We start from the raw sequence: 22,230 nt of genomic DNA, 5'->3' as shown, positions 1-22,230 counted from the left end.
CATTTTGAAGTGCTTGGCAGGTGATATAAATGTCTTTTTTATGATTATAGAGCCACAGGATCATTTGATAAAGTCACTTTAGGATTCACTGAATTACTAGGGACATCGCCATATGTTTAGGTTATAGGAGTAATTTCTGATGACAGAATCCCTTCAATAAAACTTAACATTTATTGATGTCAAATAAAATAATAGGCCCTTTCAAGATTAAAAAATTGCATTGAATGCAACCAGATGGCTGCAAAAGTATCTGTAATAGCAATACTATCAAAAAAATGGAGGGGACCAAAATACAGGGATAGCAATACTAATAGAGAAAGAGGAAATAGTATTAAGATAGAGGGACACACTGCTGGGTCACAGACCCTAGGCGCCTCTAACTCTAGCCCTGTCGTCACCTTGCCTAAACATGGACTGCCCAGCTTTGTCCGACAGATAGAATAAGGTCCTATGGATCTCAATAACTTCTATCAGCTAAGGAGAGCTGGAAGACTGACAAAAAACTGAGGTTGGTTATGCTGTGTCACAATTTGGCTATTTGTGGCCTACAACACTAAATGCACACAACACTCTAGGGACATAAAAATCCCTTAATACAAACATTCACAACATGCCCCGCCGCGTTTCCTCGGTGGTTACCAATTCCTCAGGGGACTATGTTTGTGACCACTATATATCAGGACACTATTCACATACAGTGTATACAATAGGCACAGGTCATTTGTACTCCAGGTTGATACAGTATGGTCAATCCAGGTTATAAATGGCTACAAGACATCTTATCACCAATCTGATCAAGTGTCTCAGATTCTAAGTTTGTGACCAATAGATGTCAAGTCACAATACAATCTATATGTATACACCAATCAACGGTCAGTTAAATTTCAGGCTGCTATTGTCCAAACAGCCCAAAACATTTGTGACCACAAGTATCCGGGTCACCAATCAAAACAGGTGTATCCAATAAACACCAGTGTGATACTAGTCCAAGCTCATATAATATGACCAGCCCAGGTCTAATTCCATTCAATACTCATTAAGATGTTGACTCCCATACATTGAATCAGCTATCCTGGTCAAATGTCACCATTGAATATCCTCAGCTGTACAATGGCGTGTGCACAAAACGCTAAACAGCAGTGGTGTAAAGGCACAGAGTCAGCATTTAATTATCTGTTCAATGTTTGATACCCATTGTACACAGATAGATGGTGCGGGTGTCTCTCCTCGGCGTCCTGCGTGTGGCAGCAGCAATGGAGATGTGTTCGTGGCTCATTAAAAAAATCGGATTTTTTGTACTCACCGTAAAACCCTTTTCTTGTAGTAGGCATTGGGGGACACAGCACCATGGGTATATGTCCAACTACCACTAGGAGGCGACACTAGACATAATAAAGTGTTGGCTCCTCCCCGTTGGGCTATACCCTCTCCACAGGCACTAGACAGATCAGTCTGTACCAAAAGCAGTAGGAGAGAGAAGAAAGGCAAGGAACCAACAACTCCCGTACCGGGAAAGACCAAGAGACCAGCCCGGAGAAGCGGAAGAAAAAACATAGGGTGGGATCTGTGTCCCCCAATGCCTACTACGAGAAAAGAATTTTACAATGAGTACAAAAAATCCAATTTTCTCGTGCATGGCATTGGGGGACACAGCACCATGGGACGTCCCAAAGCAGTCCCCGAGGGTGGGAAAAAGAACAGCCATGCCACCTGTTGAGCATACAGGTGCGGAAGAACCATGTGACCCAACAGGAGAAAAGCATGGAATAGGCAAGAAGCCTCATAACAAAGGATGAAACCCCAAGGAAGCCACAGTGAAGACTGCCAGCACCCCAGAACAAATGTCTGGGAGAACGACCCAAATGCAATCAGAAGGCAAGGGGGAACACCCAGCTCAGCCGAAGGCTGGAGAGAAAGTAGGACAGCACCGCGTATTGGAGCACCTAACATTCTAATTGTCTCAGGCGAAGCACAAACACCCTGAGGCCAACCCCTGACAGGCCACGGGAGCAAGGAAACATGGAATCACTGAAGGCCAAACGAGTGAGGGAAGCCATGGCAAGGCTCACATGTGAAGGGAGCAGGTCTCCCCTCACCACAAAGCAGGTAAAGTTAAGCGCCCTATTGAAAGGAGAAAATTCCAAAGGCGCTAAGGGAAACCTAGCAAAAGAGAAAAGATAAGACCTGCATCCCCAAACCAGGAGACGAGGAACAAGCCTCTAAAAACATCGCTGATGAGCGCAAGACCGGAGAAACTCTGGTCAAACGAAGTATCAGGGAAAAAAGGGGACCAGAAGCAGGCCCAGGAAAACTCAGCATGGACACACTGGAGTGAGAGAAGCCATAGCCAGGCTCACAAAGAAGTGAGCAGGACTCCCCCCCACCGCGAAGCAGGTGATGAAGTTAAGCGCCATATTGAAAGGAGAAAACCCCGAAGGCGCTAAGGGAAACCGCCAACCCCTGGAAAGGGAGGGGGTTGTAAGTAAAGGCCAGGAAAAAAGAAAAGATAATATAAGACCTGCATCCCAACATCAGGAGACGAGGAACGAGCCTCCGAAAACAAAATATCGCTGAGAAGTGCAAGACCGGAGAAACTCCGGCCAAATAAAGTATCAGGGAGATGCAGGCCCAGAAAACCTCAGCAGGGACACACTGGACTGAGAGACATGGGAGGAGAAGGAGAGAACTCCCAACAATCTAAGGAGGAAGGTTCTACAAACAGGAGGAAGACCCTCCTGAAGGAGACCATAAGGCGAAAATGCAAACCGTAGCACTAAACTACTCAACACCAGGTACTTGACGTGGGAGGATGGGAAGATAGACACAAATCCCAAGAGGTCCACAAGGCTATTGGAACCCACAAGGGGAACAATCAACTCAGGCCCCTCCCAAACAACGATTATCATACAGAATCTGTGTGGTCAAATGAACGGGGACGAGGAATCCAGAAAGGAGTACCCGCTACGGGCTCACAAGGAACCAGGAACTGAACCACCAGAGGACAACAAAAAACAGAGTATCCAAGAAAAAATGAAAAGAACCACCATAGGGAAGGAATTGGCCATGGACAACTAGCTATTCTAAGAATAGTGGCTAGCAATCTGCATACATTGTCCCGGGGAGGGCAAGTACAGCGGCTTGGGTTGTACCACTAAAGCAACAGACACCCATATGCATAAGGAATGGCGAAGTCGCTATAAAATAAACAGGAGTGACTACATGAAATGTAGAAACCAGCTGCGACCGATATACAGAAGACTCCCCGGGGGAGAAGGTACCTGACAGGCGCAGACAATAGCAAGGTCCAAGGGGACTGCCCTCTGTTAGATAGTACAACTAAGCAGAGAATATAAGGGAACACCCGGACCCAGAAGGAACTACGGAACCCTGTCCAATGCCAGAGCAATCAGCAGAAAATTCACCCACCAGGCAGGTGTGTGGCACTCAGTGGTTCTGTCCCTGACCCGTCAGGAGGACGACCAGCGAGGATAATGTCGCTGACCCCAGAAGGATTCCGTGTGGCGGAGGACATCCAGTGATGGCCGAAAACTGCTGCAGCGGCCGGTGCTCACCAAGCTACGTACCCCAATAAGGAGAAGAGCCAGTGGGGATCACTGTACTCCACCAGGACTGGTCCGCTCTGTAATAGAAAACAACGCAGGTACTCCTTTATAATATGGGGAACGCGGAGTGCAGCAGACAACAGTATTTTATAGGGATGGCCACAGCAACCCTAGCACACATGGTGTAGGGAGCGTGGTCGTATGTGGACCACCTACCAGATCAGAACAGATCAGCCATATACTGGGTACACCAGCAGTAGCACTAGACAGACAAGGTGGATATGGGGGTTGGGCTGGCCCACCCCTGCCAAATATGGTTACCAAGTACATGCTGAAGCAGGATGGCCTGTTGTGGACAGTGCCTTGAGAAGTACAAGGAGACCATAGAGCACGACAGTAACGGAGTGGCAGATGTATGGAGGAACCAAAAAAAGTAGAAACACGGCCGTGTAGTGTAAAGATACAACAGACAGGTGCAATGGGCACAGCATCTGGAGATGGTAGAGGTACTAGATTTAAGATTAGAGCAATGAAGCCGCATGGTGCACCCTAGGACCAGAGAAGTGCAACGGCTGCCGCGTTAGCAATGGTACCTATATTCCACTCGGGAAGGGGAAAATAGGGCCGCACGGTACCACAAAGAACGACAGGTGCACACCCCAATTAAGTTAGTGCAATGGCAACTGAAGGAGGCCCTCTATTTCACCTGAAAGGAGGGAAACAGGGCCGCATAGCACACCATAGAGCCAGACAGGTGTAACGGCTGCAGCATCAGAGACAGTGCAGGAACTCTACCTAAGACGGGAGTAAGATGGCTGTTTGGTGTACACTACGAAAAGGTTGGTGCAGTGGCCACGGCAATACAAGGTGGCCTCAATAACACGACCGGTAAAGGGAGAAATGGTGCCGCAAGGTACACCATAAGGCCAGCTAGGACCAACGGCAACAGCCTCTGGAGATAGTGAAGTCACTCTACCTATGAAAGGAGCAAGGTGGCAGCCTGGTGCCCACTAGAACCAAACAGAGGCAATTGCTACAGCAATTGAAAGTGGCCTCTATATCTCGCCCGAAAGGGAGAAATAGTGCCGCACGGAACACAATAGAGCCCGCCAGGGATATTGGATACAGCATCAGGAGATGGTGTAGGTACTCTACCCATAAAGGGAGCAAGGTGGCTGGAAACAGACAGGTGCAATTGTTACGGCAAATGAAAGCGGCCTGTATATCTCGCCCGGTAGGGGGAAATAGTGCCGCATGGAACACCATAGAGCCAGCCAGGAGTAATGGCTACCGCATCTGGAGTAGGGGTAGGAACTCTACCTATGGAAGTAACAAGACGGCTGGAAACAGATAGATATATACATCGCAGTGGCAATAGAAGCCGGCCCGTATTCCCTGGTACAGGCACTACAAAAGAACCTTTAGAGGCCGAGAAGGGTTGCCAACCCTACAAGAGGCGTTAGCCTGAACTATCAGCTTGCCTAGAACATAGCCCCTGGATTGTGGAACCAGGAAGGTCTGTCGTGTACAGCCTACGAGGGCGCACGTACTAGAGACACCAAGTCGGTGTCCCAGTTGCTAAGCGCGGTGATGGCTGCCTTACCTGTGCGGTAATTACCTGTGCAGACAGGAGAGCGCCATCCGAAAGTCCACTAGAGGGGCACCAAACCTGGGTAGGGTAGGTTCCACCGTGCACCTTTGTCTTGACCTCACAGAGGGATTCTGCGTGGTGGAAGACCGCCTGATGCTCTGTTCCGAGGGAATCGGTACAGAGGTGTTCCCAGAGGCAACTGACAGAGAAGGCTTCGTCACCAGCCTCAGGCCTGTCTGAGGCGACCCGAGGATGCCGAGGCTAGTTGAGACCACCAGAGGAAGGTCCGTGGACTACTCCTTGTGTGACCCTGTATCTGAGCGGAGCGTGGCCCATCTGCAGGGAGGACCCTCGGGGGGGGGGGGGGGGTAGACCCCATTCAGGGGGGACCTACAGAAAAGGGTGGGAGAGGAGGACAAGCCGACCACATGGAAACCTCCGTAGACAACGGACGCACGTGAAATACGTGGCGATCCGATAGGGAGAGGAGGCCCTCATAGAGCAGCAGGGCTGTCCTATCTGTCCCCGAATGCCCCGTTCCCAAGAGGTGCTGCAGCAGCTATAGAACAGCAGGGCTGCAGGAAATGCGGCAATTGAAGGGGGGGGGGGAATTGGCCTGCAGAGCAAATTAACCAGAGGCTGCCTACCAGACCCCAGAAGCTGTGCAGCGCACCCATGCAGGAGAGCAGAAGATGGCAAACGATCTAGAGAGAAGGAGCCGACAGCCGGAGGAAGAACCGCCCCTCTGAGAAGCTGGAGCTGGAATGGGCAGACGGGAGAGGCCCCTCCCAGGGGAGGAGACGGAGCAAGCCCGGGAAGCCAGGAAGTGGGCGGGGAGTCGGGGCCTCGATTAGTGGAGCGTGGCCGGGGAAGAACGGCCGCGATTGCGGAAGTGCTCCGGAGCTGCCGCAACGAACGGGGGCTAGGTGGGGAAGAAAACTAGAGAAGCGACCCCCAGAGGAGAAAAAACGGAAAGCCAGGGGGCTTCTGGGGCCAGGATACAGCTAACAGATGCAGGTATCCGGGAAGAGGAGAGGGGGGAACATGCCCAGGCCCGGGGAGGAGGATGGGAGACCCTAATCTAAAGGAACATACTCACCCTCAGACGTCTTCAGGTGCAGCAATGACCACCCCCTCGGTGGACTCAACACGGGAACCGTGGGACTGCCGGAACTCCACTGCGGAAGCAGATTTGGGGACTGGGTGGTTGCCAGGTACCTGAGTACGCGCCCGCAGGGGGGGGGGGGGCAACTAAAGTGGAACACGATGGAGCCACCCCTGCCGCAGGCCGCAACCTGCAGAGAAGAGAAAAAGAAAAAAGAATAGCAGGATGACCTGCACAAAAAGCAGGTCAGGTCTGCCTCCTACGGACACTAGAACAAGACTGATCTGTCTAGTGCCTGTGGAGAGGGTATAGCCCAACGGGGAGGAGCCAACACTTTTTTATGTCTAGTGTCACCTCCTAGTGGTAGTTGGACATATACCCATGGCGCTGTGTCCCCCAATGCCATGCACGAGAAAACCGCACTACTCCTCCTATTCGCGCTGCTTTGCGTCATCCGGCAGCTCCTGGTCACATGACCAAGCGACTACAGGAAGCGCACAGCGTAAGAGCATATCAACACTGCAGGGCAACCGTTCTAACAAGCAGATGTCTCCAAGGGGCGGAGACCCCACCATGTGACCGGTCAGTATTTAAAGGGAACCTGTCACCTGGATTTTGTGCATAGAGCTGAGGACATGGGCTGCTAGATGGCCGCTAGCACATCCACAATACCCAGTCCCCATAGCTCTGTGTGCTTTTATTGTGTCAAAAAACTGATTTGATACATATGCAAATTAACCTGAGATGAGTCCTGTATGTGAGAGGAGTCAGGGACAGGACTCATCTCAGGTTAATTTGCATATGTATCAAATCGTTTTTTTTTTACACAATAAAAGCACAGAGCTATGGGGACTGGGTATTGCGGATGTGCTAGCGGCCATCTAGCAGCCCATGTCCTCAGCCTTATACACAAAATCCTGGTGACAGGTTCCCTTTAACCTGCAAAAACCTGTGCGCTGCCCGGAGCCGCTCTAGGTTAACATCATCAGCAAGCGGGTTCCTCACAGTGTATTAGTTGGACCAGCGGGCAGGCCTGATCCTCTACATACAATGCTTCAATAAAATCATTATCCCAAGGGTTTGTATGGTCCACAAACCCCAGGATTACACATAAGAGTTTTTAAGGTAGGTCCTTATGGTTTCTGACATAGTTACAATTAATTATACATTATCCCGGATCCAGCAGCTCTCCTCCCTTAGGACCCAGACAACACATAAAACTCTGTTGTAAATACAAACAATGGGTTCAAAAGAGGAGGGAGGGACCAGGATCCGAGGGTTGGTGGCAGTTTAGAACATTCAGGGACCAATGTAGCAGCTAAATGACAGCTGTTCATTTAATCCCATGGGAGCCACCGTTTTCAACTGAAAGATCCACCACGTCTCTCTCTGTAAGACCCTCCTATCCCAGTCTCCCCCTTCCCCCCCGTCTTGGTCGTGGGACCACCTCAATCCTCATGAACCTCTGGCCAGATAGGTCACTATAGTGTACCCCATTGATATGTTTTGCCAAGGATGTATCTGTCATTTCTTATACCACCCAGATGTTCACCCACTCGTCGCCGCAGCTCACGAGTGGTCTTGCCCACATACTCCAGGCCACATTCGCAGTTTATCTTGTATACCACTCCCTTAGTGCGGCAGTTCAAAGTGTCTAATTTTATATGTTCTGCCAGTGACATTGCCACTAAATGAGCGTCCCTGGATGATATGTGGACACGCCACACAGCCACTGCAGTGAAAACATCCCACAGGAGCCATGTATCCTTAGTATCTTGAATCTCACTGAAGTGACTGTGGACTAGGCGATCTTTGAGGCTAAGGCCCCTACGATAAGTGACCTGTGCTGTCTCAGATACTACCTTTTTAATATCAGGATCGAGCAGGAGAACATCCCAGTGTTTTCTCAGCACCTGTTTAACCTCTTCAGATGCACCGTCAAAGGTACCTATGAGACCACTGTCTATTTTTTTAGGTTTCGGGTACAGTAGTTCATCCTGGTTGCTCTCACATCAAAAAATGTTAATTTTTATTGAATTATCTCCCTTGGAAACAAGAAGGATCAGCATGTTGGAATCCAACCGCTTCATCCTTTATACACATCAGACGGTTGCCCAGTCCCACTATCTTAATTAACTTAATGCCATACAGATACCACTGCCAGTTAAAAGGGGTTCTGTAGCTTTTTCTTACCGATAATCTATCCTCTGGCTGGATCTATCTCCTCTGGATAGATCATCCGCATCTGATTGGCGGGGGTCCGACAGCCGGGACCCCCGCCAATCAGGTGGCACAATGACTTTCTGGACCAGGGTGAAGGCCGGAAAGGGGTTTGTATCATGCATCGCATTGCAGACAGCAGCACGGAACAGTAGAATGGTATTTGGTTATCCTTTGCCTCTTCGGTGGGCTTATTATTACTACTGGCCTGGGGGTACCATAGAGGGGCATTAGTACTACTGGTAGCACTATAGGAGAGTATTATGGGGAACAACATTACTACTGGGCACAATGGAGGGTATTACTAATAGGAGTACTCTTAGGGATCATTATTTCCAGTGTCCCCCAGTAATGACCGTGCTATCTGCTGGGCACAATTTCTGAGGGCACTATGTGGCAATAATTACTTAAAGGGGTTGTCCAAGTTGTATTTATTGATGACCTATCCTCAGGATAGGTCATCAATATCAGATCGGCTGGGGTCCGACATCCCCGCCGATGAGCTGTTTGAAGAGAAGGGGTGCGCCGTGCCAGCGCCGCCTCCTCTTCACTGTTTACCTTCTCGCCGCTGCATCTGCAGCAGTGAGCAGGTGTAATTACACCTAACCGTCCTATTCATTTTAATGGGACGGATCGTTCCTACACTTGTATAGGAGCGATCCGTCCCATTTAAATCATATGGTTGGAAAATTCAAGCCAGGCTTGGGCGAATGAAAAGGAAAGAGTATCTACAATCAGAGGAGACATCACTGGATGTGAAAGGTATGTAATGCTGAATTAATAAAAAAAAATTATAGCCATCCACCAGTAGTTCCAACGTGGTGCGTCATTTTGACAGGAGGATTAGTGCTGCTGCTTTCCATCAAATCTGAAGGAACTGCTGTTGGGGCTCAGAACACAGGGACAAGAGCAGTTATTTTTGTTAACATTGTGCTGTGCTCCCGTGGCCGTTATTGCCGCAAATCCGGGGAGCCGCTGCGGGGTTCTGCGAACAGAACCCCACGGAAAGCACTACGGAGTACTTCCGTTCCGCAAATAAAATAGAACTTGTTCTATCTTTTAGCGGAACGGACGGAGCACGGACCCATTCAAGTTGAAAGGGTCTGGATCCGTCCCAGCCGCCGCCCGTGCATTGAGGTCCCCAATGCACAGAACGGAACCACAACGGCTGCGCGCAAGAGGCCTTAAACTGCTTCTTTTGGGGTACTTGGTTGGAACTTCTTGTCACTAGGTCTGTATACATGGTAACTAGAGCAATTCCTACCTGTGGCTCATCTGTACCACTGTACATCATCGGTGTTCTACAGTTAGGCCCATAAATATTGGGACAGCGACACAATTCTAACATTTTTGGCTCTATACACCATCACAATAGAAATGAAAAAGATGTGCTTTAACTGAAGACTGTCAGCTTTGAGGTTATTTACATCCAAATCAGGTGAACGGTGTAGGAATTACAAGTTTGCTTATGTGCCTCCTAATTGTTAAGAGACCAAAAGTAATGTGACAGAAAAATAACCATAAATCAAACTTTCACTTTTTAATACTTGGTTGAAAATCCTTTAGTCAATTACAGCCTGAAGTCTGGAACGCATAGACATCACCAGACGCTGGGTTTCATCCCTGGTGATGCTCTGCCAGGCCTCTACTGCAACTGTCTTCAGTTCCTGCTTGTTCTTGGGGCATTTTCCCTTCAGCAACTGAAATGCATGCTCAATCGGATTCAGGTCAGGTGATTGACTTGGACATTGCATAACATTCCACTTCTTTCCCTTAAACCAGGCATGTCCAAAGTGCGGCCCTCCAGCTGTTGCAAAACTACAACTCCCAGCATTCCTGGATAGCTTACAGCTATTAGTGCATGCTGGGAGTTGTAGTTTTGCAACAGCTGGAGGGTCGCACTTTGGACATGCCTGCCTTAAACTCTTTGGTTGCTTTTGCAGTATGCTTTGGGTCATTGTCCATCTGCACTGTGAAGCGCCATCCAATGAGTTCTGAAGCATTTGGCTGAATATGAGCAGATAATATTGCCCGAAACACTTCAGAATTCATCCTGCTGCTTTTGTCAGCAGTCACATCATCAATAAATACAAGAGAACCAGTTCTATTGGCAGCCATATGTGCCCACGCCATGACACTACCATGCTTCACTGATGAGTTGGTATGCTTAGGATCATGAGCAGTTCCTTACCTTCCCCATACTCTTCTCATTACTCTGGTACAAGTTGATCTTGGTCTCATCTGTCCATAGGATGTGGTTCCAGAACTGAGAAGGCTTTTTTTTTAGATGTTGTTTGGCAAACTCTTATCTGGCCTTCCTGTTTTTGAGGCTTACCAATGGTTTACCATCTTGTGGTGAACCCTCTGTATTCACTCTGGTGAAGTCTCCTCTTGATTGTTGACTTTGACACACACAGACCTACCTCCTGGAGAATGTTCTCGATCTGGCTAACTGTTGTGAAGGGTGTTTTCTTCACCAGGGAAAGAATTCTTTGGTCATCCACCACAGTTGTTTTCCATGGTCTTCTGGTGTTTGAGCTCACCGGTGTGTTCTTCCTTTTTAATAATGTTCCAAACAGTTTTGGCCACGCTTATTGATTTTGCTATCTTTCTGATGGGTTTGTTTTGTTTTTTTCAGCCTAATGGTGGCTTGCTTCACTGATCGTGACAGCTCTTTGGATCTCATCTTGAGAGTCGACAGCAACAAATGCAAATAGCACACTTGAAATTAAGTCTGGACCTTTTATCTGCTCATTGTAATTGGGATAAAGAGGGAATAACACACCTTGCCATGGAACAGCTGAGAAGCCAATTGTCCCATTACTTTTGGTTCTTTAACAAATGGGAAGCACATATGCAAACTGTTGTAATTCCTACACCCTTCACCTGATTTGGATGTAAATACGCTCAAATTAAAGCTGACAGTTGTGCAGTTAAAGCACATCTTGTTAGTTTCATTTCAAATCCATTGTTGTGGTGTATAGAGACAAAAATGTTAGAATTGTGTTGATGTCTCAATATTTATGGACCGGACTACATACATTGCAGGTACTGCTCTGACCCTTGGGAGATGACGGCTCCCCAATGTACATTTCCTCCAGCTTCTTCCTGGGGGGAAAAAGCTGGGTGAAGCGTACATCTGGGTACAGTCATCTAGGGGAAGAACCTGGGCGAAACATACATCAGGGCGCAGTCATCTGGGGGAAGAAGCTGGATGAAACTCGGGGTTCCGTAAACTCCCAAGGGTCAGAACAGTACCTGTAATGTATGTATATCTTATGACAATATTGGATCATGTATTTATGCGATTCTGGTTCTTATGGTGCTTTTTATGGCTAGTCCCTAGGCTACAAGGTTAGATGCTGATTGGCACCAGAAACATTAATATTGCACTTTATCGGACTCTGACTTATGAGGTCTAGCTGATATGTTCCATAGGCTGCTTACGTATTTTTTTTTTATTGTAATTTAAAGGGGTTCTGCACTTTGTTTAAACTGATTATCTATCCAGAGGATAGATCAGTTTAATTTTTAACTATGTCTAAACAAAGATGAGCTTATATATTACATGCAGTCTTGCTTTTGTGGTATAGAGGGACTATATATAAGGGGTAAGGGGCAGTGCTGTGAACTTGGTGAGAGGACTTGGGCACCGACAAGAGGCAGGCCTGGGTTCCCACAGCCAAGATTCACACCCCGCTGGGCACATTGCAGCCCAACTTGCATCTCTATCAAAGTAATTTTTCTGAACATTGGAAACCGCGCTATAACAAAGGTACAGTTGGGAATACGGTGCAATGTGCTACTATACAGTTCCCATGGCTAGATTACAATGAATAAGCTGACAGATTCCCTTTAAACTCAGACATGCAAAAGAATACACAAGAAACACCAATAGTTTAAGAGTTTTATTGCCACATTCAAATAAAAAAAAAATTGGCAGCTCATTCGTCCACTCCAACAAGTGTGGGAATCCATTAAGATTCTGTGTATAGCAAGTTTTTGTCATGTGTACCAAAATACCATGTACTATAACCATGCAGACTTGGCTAACTATTATGTCCTTTTTGAGATTAACCCCTTACTGACCAAACATTTTTCTTCCTTTTCCTCCTTGCTGTAACTTTAAAAAAAAATTTTTTTGCTTAAGTAGCTCTATGAGGCCATGTTTTTTTACGGGACAAGTTGATGTTTTTCATGGTGTCCTCTTGGGATGCACATAACTTTCTGATAACTTTTTCTGGGTGGGAGTTGAGAAAAAAACCGCTATACTCCCATTGAGGTTTTACATTATAAATTTTACAGCGTTCATTTATTGGCATAAATAACATCAGCCACCATCAGCTGTTTGAGAAGGCACCGGCGCTCCTGAAAGCAGCTCACAGCTTACCAAGCACAGCCCTATACACTGTATCGGAGATCAGCCCCACTGAAGTGAACGGGGATAGGTCATCAGTATCAAAATCTCAGAAAACCCCTTTTAGGGTCCATTCACACGTCCGCAAGTTTGGTCCGGATCTGTTCCGGATTGTGCGGACCCATTCATTTTCAATGGGGCCGGAAAAGATGTGGACAGCATACTATGTGCCGCCCGCATCCGCACTTCAGTTCCGCAAAAAAAAAAAAAAAAAAAATGAATATGTGCTATTCTTGTCTGCAGACACAGACAAGAAAAGCCATTTCTATTTAAAGTGTCCGCAAAACACAGACTTGTGAATGGACCCTAATTATTACATTTATTTGTGCAGAGAATAGGACTTCCTACAATTGTCTAATATACATGTATTTAAAGTACTGCTAGCAGACCTTTATCTGTGCATTAGCCTCTCTAAAGTTTGGGGTTTTCACACTTTAACATGACATCCCCTAGAGACCGGCAGTCATTGCAATAACCACACTAAAATCATTATTCCACCGCTACTCCTAGTTAGTTATGACATGGATGTGTCCAGTGTGTTGAACAAGCACATGTATGCCATGGAACACTGTTGCTTACTGGTCACATGATGTGTAGGGGGGGGTCGTCACATGACTGATGCCATGTTTCAGTTAGGCCATGGATGCATTACACTGGACTGATCCACGGACTATACAATACTGTGCATATATGGAGTCAACTGCCCGATCTAAGAAAAGTATACAAACAGAATTATAATTACATGCATATTAGAAAATAATCTATTAAATAAACCATAAAACCATGGAATACCCCTTTAACCCTTATGATACTGGAGGTATTTTCATTATTTCTCCACTAGGACTTATTGTTTGCAGTACACGTTGTACTTTCTAATGCCACCATTTAATATGACATACACTAAAGTGGGAAGCAGGAAAAACAATCGAAATAGGGGAAAAAAACAGCAATTCCTCCACCGTCTTAAAGGTTTTGTTCACACGGCGTTCTGTTTGCGGCAAAACTGATCTGTGGCCTTCATTCGCTGGGTCAGAACAATTACGATACCACATATGTATAGTTTTTTTATGTCTAAATAAAAAATATTGTCTATGTAAAAATATTTTTTAACTTAATTTTTATTTTACATCACCATATTCTGACCCCAATAACTTTTTATATAGTTATGGCTACTGAGCTGTGTGGGGGCTCATTTTTTGCAGGACAATCTGTAGTTTTTATTGATATTTTGGAGTGTGTAACTTTTTGATCACATTTTATTATTATTTTTTTGGTAAGAAGCAATGAAAAAAAAATGGCATATTAGCCATTTTGACCCTTTTTTCCCATTAAGCCACATTATAAAAATATTTTATATTTTAATAGTATGGGCGTTTTTAGACGTGGTGATGCCCATGATATTTATATCTTTTGTTATTTATGCATTTATTCTACAGAAAGAGGGGCAATTTAAACTTATTTTTTTATGATTTTGCAGCTCGTATTTTGAGCCTACAAAACTTTTTTTATTCTGAACCCTCATGGGTCTTTTAACCCCTTAAGGACCGAGGACGTACCGGTACGCCCTATTTCCCGAGTCCTTAAGGACCGAGGACGTACCGGTACGTCCTGACTTAAAATCTGCATTCCGGCACCGCGGGGGTTAATCGGAACGGGACGCCGGCTGAAATCATTCAGCCGGCATCCCGTAACAATGCAGGGGGGGGGGGGGTCATTTGACCCCCCCGTGTCGGCGATCGCAGCAAACCGCAGGTCAATTCAGACCTGCGGTTTGCTGCGCTTTTTGCAGTTTCTGATCCCCGCGGTCCCTGACCGCGGGGATCAGAAACTTCAGAGTGCCTAAAATCAATATTGCGCCCCCCCCCCTGCACCCCTGCATGATTTGATGGCGGCGGGTGGTGCAGGGGGGGTGTCGCAGGCAGTGGGGGCGTTGCGGGAGGCGGGCGGTGCGGCAGGCGGGATCGCGATCCCCCGCCCGCCTCCCATTGCATAATCGTTGGCGTCTAGTGGGTTATACCAGGGTGCCAGCACATTACTGGCACCCTGGTATAAACGGCTGACATCGGTGATGCGATGTCAGCCGTTTAACCCTTTCCATGCAGCGGTCCGTACGGACCGCTGTATGGAAAAGGTTAACAGCGCAAGGAGCTCCCTCCCTCTCCGATCGGGGGGCTGCTGTGCCTTTGCAGCCCCCCGATGGGAGAGGGAGAGAGCCCCCAGAGAGCCCCCCGAAGCCCCGTCCTCACCCTTCCCCGTCTGCGAAGTTGTGACAGACGGGGAAGGTTCCCATGGCAACAGGACGCCTGCTCAGGCGTCCTGCTGTCCATGGTGCTGAACAGATCTGTGCTGAAAGCATAGATCTGTTCAGTGTAAGTAAAATACAGTGCAGAAAACTATATAGGTTCTGTACTGTATTTTACAGACATCAGACCCACTGGATCTTCAAGAACCAAGTGGGTCTGGGTCCAATTTTTTTTAAAAAAAGTGAAAAAAGTTAAGATAAAATAAAAAAACATTTATCACTGAATAAAAATAAAAAAAATACACTACACATTAGGTATCGCCGCGTCCGTAACGACCTGAGCTATAAAACGGTCATGTTACTTTCCCCGCACGGTGAACGCCATAAAAATAAAAAAATAAAAACTATGAGAAAATTGAAATTTTGCCCACCTTACTTCCCAAAAAAGGTAATAAAAGTGATCAAAAAAGTCGCATGTACGCCAAAATAGTACCAATAAAACAGTCATCTCATCCCGCAAAAAATGAGACCCTACTCAAGATAATCGCCCAAAAACTGAAAAAACTATGGCTCTTAGACTATGGAAACACTAAAACATGATTTTTTTTGTTTCAAAAATAAAATAATTGTGTAAAACTTTTATAAATAAAAATAAAGTATACATATTAGGTATCGCCGCGTCCGTATCGACCGGCTCTATAAAATTATCACATGACCTAACCCCTCAGGTGAGCACCGTAAAAGAAAAGAAAAAAAAAAGTGTAAAAAAAGCAATTTTTTGCCATCTTACGTCACAAAAAGTGTAATAGCAAGCGATCAAAAAGTCATATGCACCCCAAAATAGTGCCAATCAAACAGTCATCTCATCCCGCAAAAAATTAGACCCTACTCAAGATAATCGCCCAAAAACTGTAAAAACTATGGCTCTTAGACTATGGAGACACTAAACAATTTTTTGGTTTTAAAAATGAAGTTATTGTATAAAACTTACATAAATAAAAAAAATTGTATACATATTAGGTATCGCCGCGTCCGTGACAACCTGCTCTATAAAATTACCACATGATCTAACCTGTCAGATGAATGTTGTAAATAACAAAAAAAAAAAACGTGCCAAAAAAGCTATTTCTTGTTACCTTGCCGCACAAAAAGTGTAATATAGAGCAACCAAAAATCATATGTACCCTAAACTAGTACCAACAATACTGCCACCCTATTCCGTACTTTCTAAAATGGGGTCACTTTTTTGGAGTTTCTACTCTAGGGGTGCATCAGGGGGGCTTCAAATGGGACATGGTGTCAAAAAAACTGTCCAGCAAAATCTGCCTTCCAAAAACCGTATGGCATTCCTTTCCTTCTGCGCCCTGCCGTGTGCCCGTACAGCAGTTTACGACCACATATGGGGTGTTTCTGTAAACTACAGAATCAGGGCCATAAATAATGAGTTTTGTTTGGCTGTTAACCCTTGCTTTGTAACTGGAAAAAAAATATTAAAATGGAAAATCTGCCAAAAAAGTGAAATTTTGAAATTGTATCTCTATTTTCCATTAAATCTTGTGCAACACCTAAAGGGTTGACAAAGTTTGTAAAATCAGTTTTGAATACCTTGAGGGGGTGTAGTTTCTTAGATGGGGTCACTTTTTTTGAGTTTCTACTCTAGGGGTGCATCAGGGGGGCTTCAAATGGGACATGGTGTCAAAAAAACTGTCCAGCAAAATCTGGCTTCCAAAAACCATACGGCGCACCTTTCACTCTACGCCCCGCTGTGTGGCCGTACAGTAGTTTACGGCCACATTTGGGGTGTTTCTGTAAACAGCAGAGTCAGGGCAATAAAGATACAGTCTTGTTTGGCTGTTAACCCTTGCTTTGTTAGTGGAAAAAATGGGTTAAAATGGAAAATTAGGCAAAAAAATGAAATTCTCAAATTTCATCCCAATTTGCCAATAACTCTTGTGCAACACCTAAAGGGTTAACGAAGTTTGTAAAATCAGTTTTGAATACCTTGAGGGGTATAGTTTCTTAGATGGGGTCACTTTATGGAGTTTCTACTCCAGGGGTGCATCAGGGGGCTTCAAATGGGACATGGTGTCAAAAAAACTGTCCAGCAAAATCTGGCTTCCAAAAACCATACGGCGCACCTTTCACTCTACGCCCCGCTGTGTGGCCGTACAGTAGTTTATGGACACATATTGGGTGTTTCTGTAAACAGCAGAGTCAGGGCAATAAAGATACAGTCTTGTTTGGCTGTTAACCCTTGCTTTGTTAGTGGAAAAAATGGGTTAAAATGGAAAATTAGGCAAAAAAATGAAATTCTCAAATTTCATCCCAATTTGCCAATAACTCTTGTGCAACACCTAAAGGGTTAACGGAGTTTGTAAAATCAGTTTTGAATACCTTGAGGGGTGTAGTTTATAGAATGGGGTCATTTTTGGGCGGTTTCTATTATGTAAGCCTCGCAAAGTGACTTCAGAGCTGTAGTGGTCCCTAAAAATTGGGTTTTTGTAAATTTCTGAAAAATGTCAAGATTTGCTTCTAAACTTCTAAGCCTTGTAACATCCCCAAAAAATAAAATATCATTCCCAAAATAATTCAAACATGAAGTAGACATATGGGGAATGTTAAGTCATCACAATTTTTGGGGGTATTACTATGTATTACAGAAGTAGAGAAACTGAAACTTTGAAATTTGCTAATTTTTCAAAATTTTTGGTAAATTAGGTATTTTATTATGCAAAAAAATTAATTTTTTTGACTTTATTTTACCAGTGTCATGAAGTACAATATGTGACGAAAAAACAATCTCAGAATGGCCTGGATAAGTCAAAGCGTTTTAAAGTTATCAGCACTTAAAGTGACACTGGTCAGATTTGCAAAAAATGGCCTGGTCCTTAAGGTGAAAATGAGCCCGGTCCTTAAGGGGTTAAACACATGATTTGAGAAGAATTGTTCATTTCTAATGTTGGCCTGCCACCTGCTGGCCAAAATAAGAATTGCAGCTTCAATATCCTGGGCGGTGATGGTCAGTTCGCAGTGTTCGCCAGCGACCACATGCGGGCTGCCATCTTGACTCACCCGCCCGGCAATGCACAGGTAAGCCCTTACCTGTGTCGGGAGCCAGTCTGAAATCAAATGCGGTCACCGGGAGCAGGCAGTTCCGAGAACAGTCTGATGAAGGCCCCCGTCGGCTGTTCTCGGAACTGCCTGCACCCGGTGACCACATTTGATTTCAGACCGGCTCCCCTGTGCGTCGCTGGACAGGTGAGCCAAGATGGCAGCCCCTGCGAACTGACCATCACTGATCCTGGGTCTCTTCAGAGAGACCCAACATATTGAAACCAATTACTGGCATCCTCATTGGCCGCAGAGGATGCCGGTACGCACTTCCGTTTTTTTTTAACCCTTTAGATGCCGTGATCTCACTTGATTACAGCATCTAAAAGGCTTTAATGACCGTGATCGGCATTATGAAACAGTGGAGACACGCTGGCAGCAAATGGGTTAAGTTGGCTCTGGGCCTAAAATCACTGGTAACCAACTTTGTAACTTGTCCCAAATTCTGAGCTGAACTACAGACCATACTGGACTCATTTACTAATCTCTAGCACCTCATTGACTCACTGCACAGTCTTGTTCTCCCTGGCCCAACTAATTTAGACCTTCATACTGCATCTGATACAACCTTCACCCCGAATCTTGTTTGGTGGAGTCAAACACCTGAAAAAAACAAAAAGACATAAGTCAAGGTACCCTTATTGGGACACCAAACAACTACTAATGGGTCTAAAGAGACTCACAGAAAAATATTCAGAAATGAACATGAGTGTGACTGAATCAAAGTCTGCTACAGACTACAGTGGGTCTCGTGTAGACATTTATGGCGGAGATTTATCAAGGCTAGAGCTTTTTGCAGTGATCTTGATATCACCTGTGCTGCAGGAGGATTTGCCTAATTTATGAGGAGGTCACACTTACTTAGCAATATCAACTTTTTTTAAAAATTACATTTTGAAGCAGATTTGCATAAAGGTGTATGTGTGTATAAGGTTCAGAGTGGCATTACTGACAATGTGCCAGATTTCTACTTTTAGAAAATATATGGATATGGCGACTAGAAGGGGGGTTGTTTCGTATGATTTTTTATTTTATTTTGTAATTTAGGCTTATTTGTACACACCAAAGCTGTGAAAATTGTTCCGACTAAGACATGTGCAAATATTCATACACCCCAGACAGGAAAAAGATTGAAAGGTTTTTTTCCCCCCCCAAGACTTTTAAAGTGAACCCGTCACCTCAAAAACGCATATAAATCTGCCAGCATTACCTTATAGTAGACCCTAGTCTGTTAATAATCATATGTTTGTTCTGGTAGTCTGATGCTCAATAGCTTAAAAAAAAAAACTATATGTGAAGCGCCATCAGCACTATACTGCCGGTCAGCTTCAAGTCAAGGTAAGCACACCCCTAACCGTCCCCTCTTTTTTTGTTTGACAGCCAGAAGTCTCACGCTTGCGAGGTGCGCTCCTTGGTAAGGCACGATCCCGTCTGCAGCTACCGCTGTTAGCCGGCTTTTAGCGGCGCACTGAGCATATGTGTCGCACTTCAGGCAGTCACTCAAATAAGAGAGGGGACAGTTAGGGGGCATGCTTACCTTGACTTGAAGCAAGGAAGCCGCTGCCCCCTTGACTTAAAGCTGACCGGCAAGATAGCGCAGATGGCGATAACATTTTTTGAGGTGACAGGTTCCCTTTAAGGCTCATGCACACGACAGTGTCATGTTTTGAGGTCTTCAAATCGCAGATCCTCACAGTATGGATGCCGCCCGTGTGCGTTCTGCACACAATAGAAAAGCCTGTTCTTGTCCGCAAAACAAAGAATAGGACATGTTCTATTTTTAATTTTGGGGGAATGGAGCAACGGATGCAGACAGCCCTCCTGCACGAGCCCTTATTCTGATTACTTGTCCTGTGGTAGGTAGGTCATCAGCATCTGATTGGTGGGGGTCTGACACCTGAGATCCCCATTGTTCAGCTGTCTGAGAAGGCACCAGCGCACACAGTAGCCTTGGCCATGTGATATCACGTGGCCTAGGCGCAGCTCAATCCCAATGAAGACAATGGGGCTGAGCTGCAATACCATGCACAGCCGCTATACAATGTACAGAGCTGCAAGAAGGAAGCAGCGCTACTGCGAGCGCTGGTGCCTTCTCCAACAGCTGATGGGTGAGGGTACTACATGAGGGGGCACCAGAACAGCTGCAATATCTTGAATAGAAGTTTTTTCTTAGGTCTGTAATACACAGATTGACCAATATCTGTCCAATCAGGCCAGTAGTTGGTGTGTACGACAAAAGATCTGTGTGTGTAATTGGCCACCTGACCAATGATTGGTCAGAAGGATATATTCGTGATATTGATGTTCACCTGCTCCGAATTAGGTAATACGTGCACGGAAGTACTACACTGACACTATCAGGTCAAAGCCAAAGCATTCTATACCCTTAGTTGAGGGGAGGGTCATACATGGACTCCTCCAATTGGACAATAATACAAGGGCGTATATATGCAAACTCTCATACAATGGAGGAAACCTAAACACATCCATGTATGGGCATAAGCCATAGTTTCTTTGTTCTAAAATGCCATGCAGCAGGGCGCTGTCCCAGGATATGGCAGCCATCTTGATTGAATGATACCCATTTTCTATAACATTAGACTGGAAGATGTCCTGCCTGATAATCGCTCTTAGCGATCATCTGGCAGTATAAGGGCTCGTGCACACGAACATATTTAAATTTTTTTACAGACTGTAAGCGGAACCATTTCAATGGAGCCACACAAAAAATAAAATGGCAGTTACGCCATGTGCATTCTGTTTCAGTAGGTCCGGTCCGCAAAAAAAAATAGAACATATCCTATTATTGTACGCACTGTTCTATTACGGGCCAGCTGTTCCGTTCTGCAAAATACAGAGTGCACACGGACGTCATCCGTATTTTTTGCGGATCCGTGTTTTGCAGACAGGAGTGTGCGTGAGCTCTAATACTGCCTTTAATTGGGGGGAAAACTGCTGCTGCCACACATACCTGGTGGATCAGAACCCAGGTGTCTGATCTGAATGGCAGGGCCCCCTTCCAATCAGCTGACTAAAGTGGCCACAGCACAACACCTATAACTGACATGATCTAAATGTTTCACCCTCTGCGAACCAGCGCAGCCACCATAAGACCAGCGCCGGCTGTCTGGGGAGAGTCACTCTGGCACACACTGCAGGAACACCAACAAAATGGAGCACGTTGGTGACACTGAAGCAAAGCGTGCTGGGGATCTTAATAGGCACATCCATAGAATATATACAATATACATTACCTAGGATTCCGGGGAGATGCATCAGAGGCAAGGCATCCTGTAACAGAAAGCACAGTTACACACCTGTACATACCTGAAGGACATGTTCCTCCCACTGCGAACCTAAGCAGCCACCATGGCGCCAGCTCAGGCTGTCTGGGGAGAATCTCTCTGGCACACATGGCGGAAACACCCAACAACAGGCACGCTGGGTGTTACTGAAGCAAGATGTGCACAGCCCCATATACAGCTATGAAGGCAGAATTACCTGTGAGGCGCCACATAGAAAGTCTGCAGCAAAGTGCGGAGGATTGCAAGAGCCCTGCCTCTAAACGTCCCGCCATGCTAGCAGCACATGAGCACACGTGGAAGAGACCGGAAACCAGCGTCCTGCTCGTCACTCCCTCCGAAGGCGGATTGCACTGCACGCCGGGAATTGTAGTCCTGTGGCTCCGCCTGGAACGCCATTTTGTGTCACCGTGTGAGACGATGTAATAATGAATTCCTTATGCAGTGCTGCTTTGCGCTGTAGTATGCACTTGCGCTTTGTACTGCAGGGTTATGGATGTGGGGTATTATGTATTGCATACAAGTCTTGACCTGACATAACCGTGTATGTATCGGGGCGTAGCGTGGGGGGGGCCAGGGGGGCCGTTGCCCCGGGCGCCAAATTGTAGGGGGCGCCAGGCAGAAGGCAGTAAAATGAGGGTGATGGAAGCCTATGGCTCCCATCCCCTCCGTTCCGCCT

At 46.0% G+C, this 22,230-nt stretch overlaps 1 long non-coding RNA gene across 1 annotated transcript; it reads right to left on the bottom strand.

Moving 5' to 3' along the window:
* Positions 1-18,298: 18,298 nt before the first annotated feature.
* On the bottom strand, positions 18,299-21,882 carry LOC122935022. The gene is made up of 3 exons (XR_006388765.1): positions 21,751-21,882; positions 21,504-21,540; positions 18,299-18,852 (listed from the first exon to the last, which is right to left on the bottom strand). It is a non-coding gene; the product is annotated as an uncharacterized LOC122935022 (long non-coding RNA).
* Between the last annotated feature and the right edge of the window lie 348 nt (positions 21,883-22,230).

This window comes from Bufo gargarizans, chromosome 4, assembly GCF_014858855.1.
Source record: "Bufo gargarizans isolate SCDJY-AF-19 chromosome 4, ASM1485885v1, whole genome shotgun sequence".
Taxonomy (NCBI): Eukaryota; Metazoa; Chordata; class Amphibia; order Anura; family Bufonidae; genus Bufo; species Bufo gargarizans.
The sequence above is the reverse complement of the archived record's forward strand: the minus strand, read 5'-3'. Positions and strand labels throughout refer to the sequence as shown.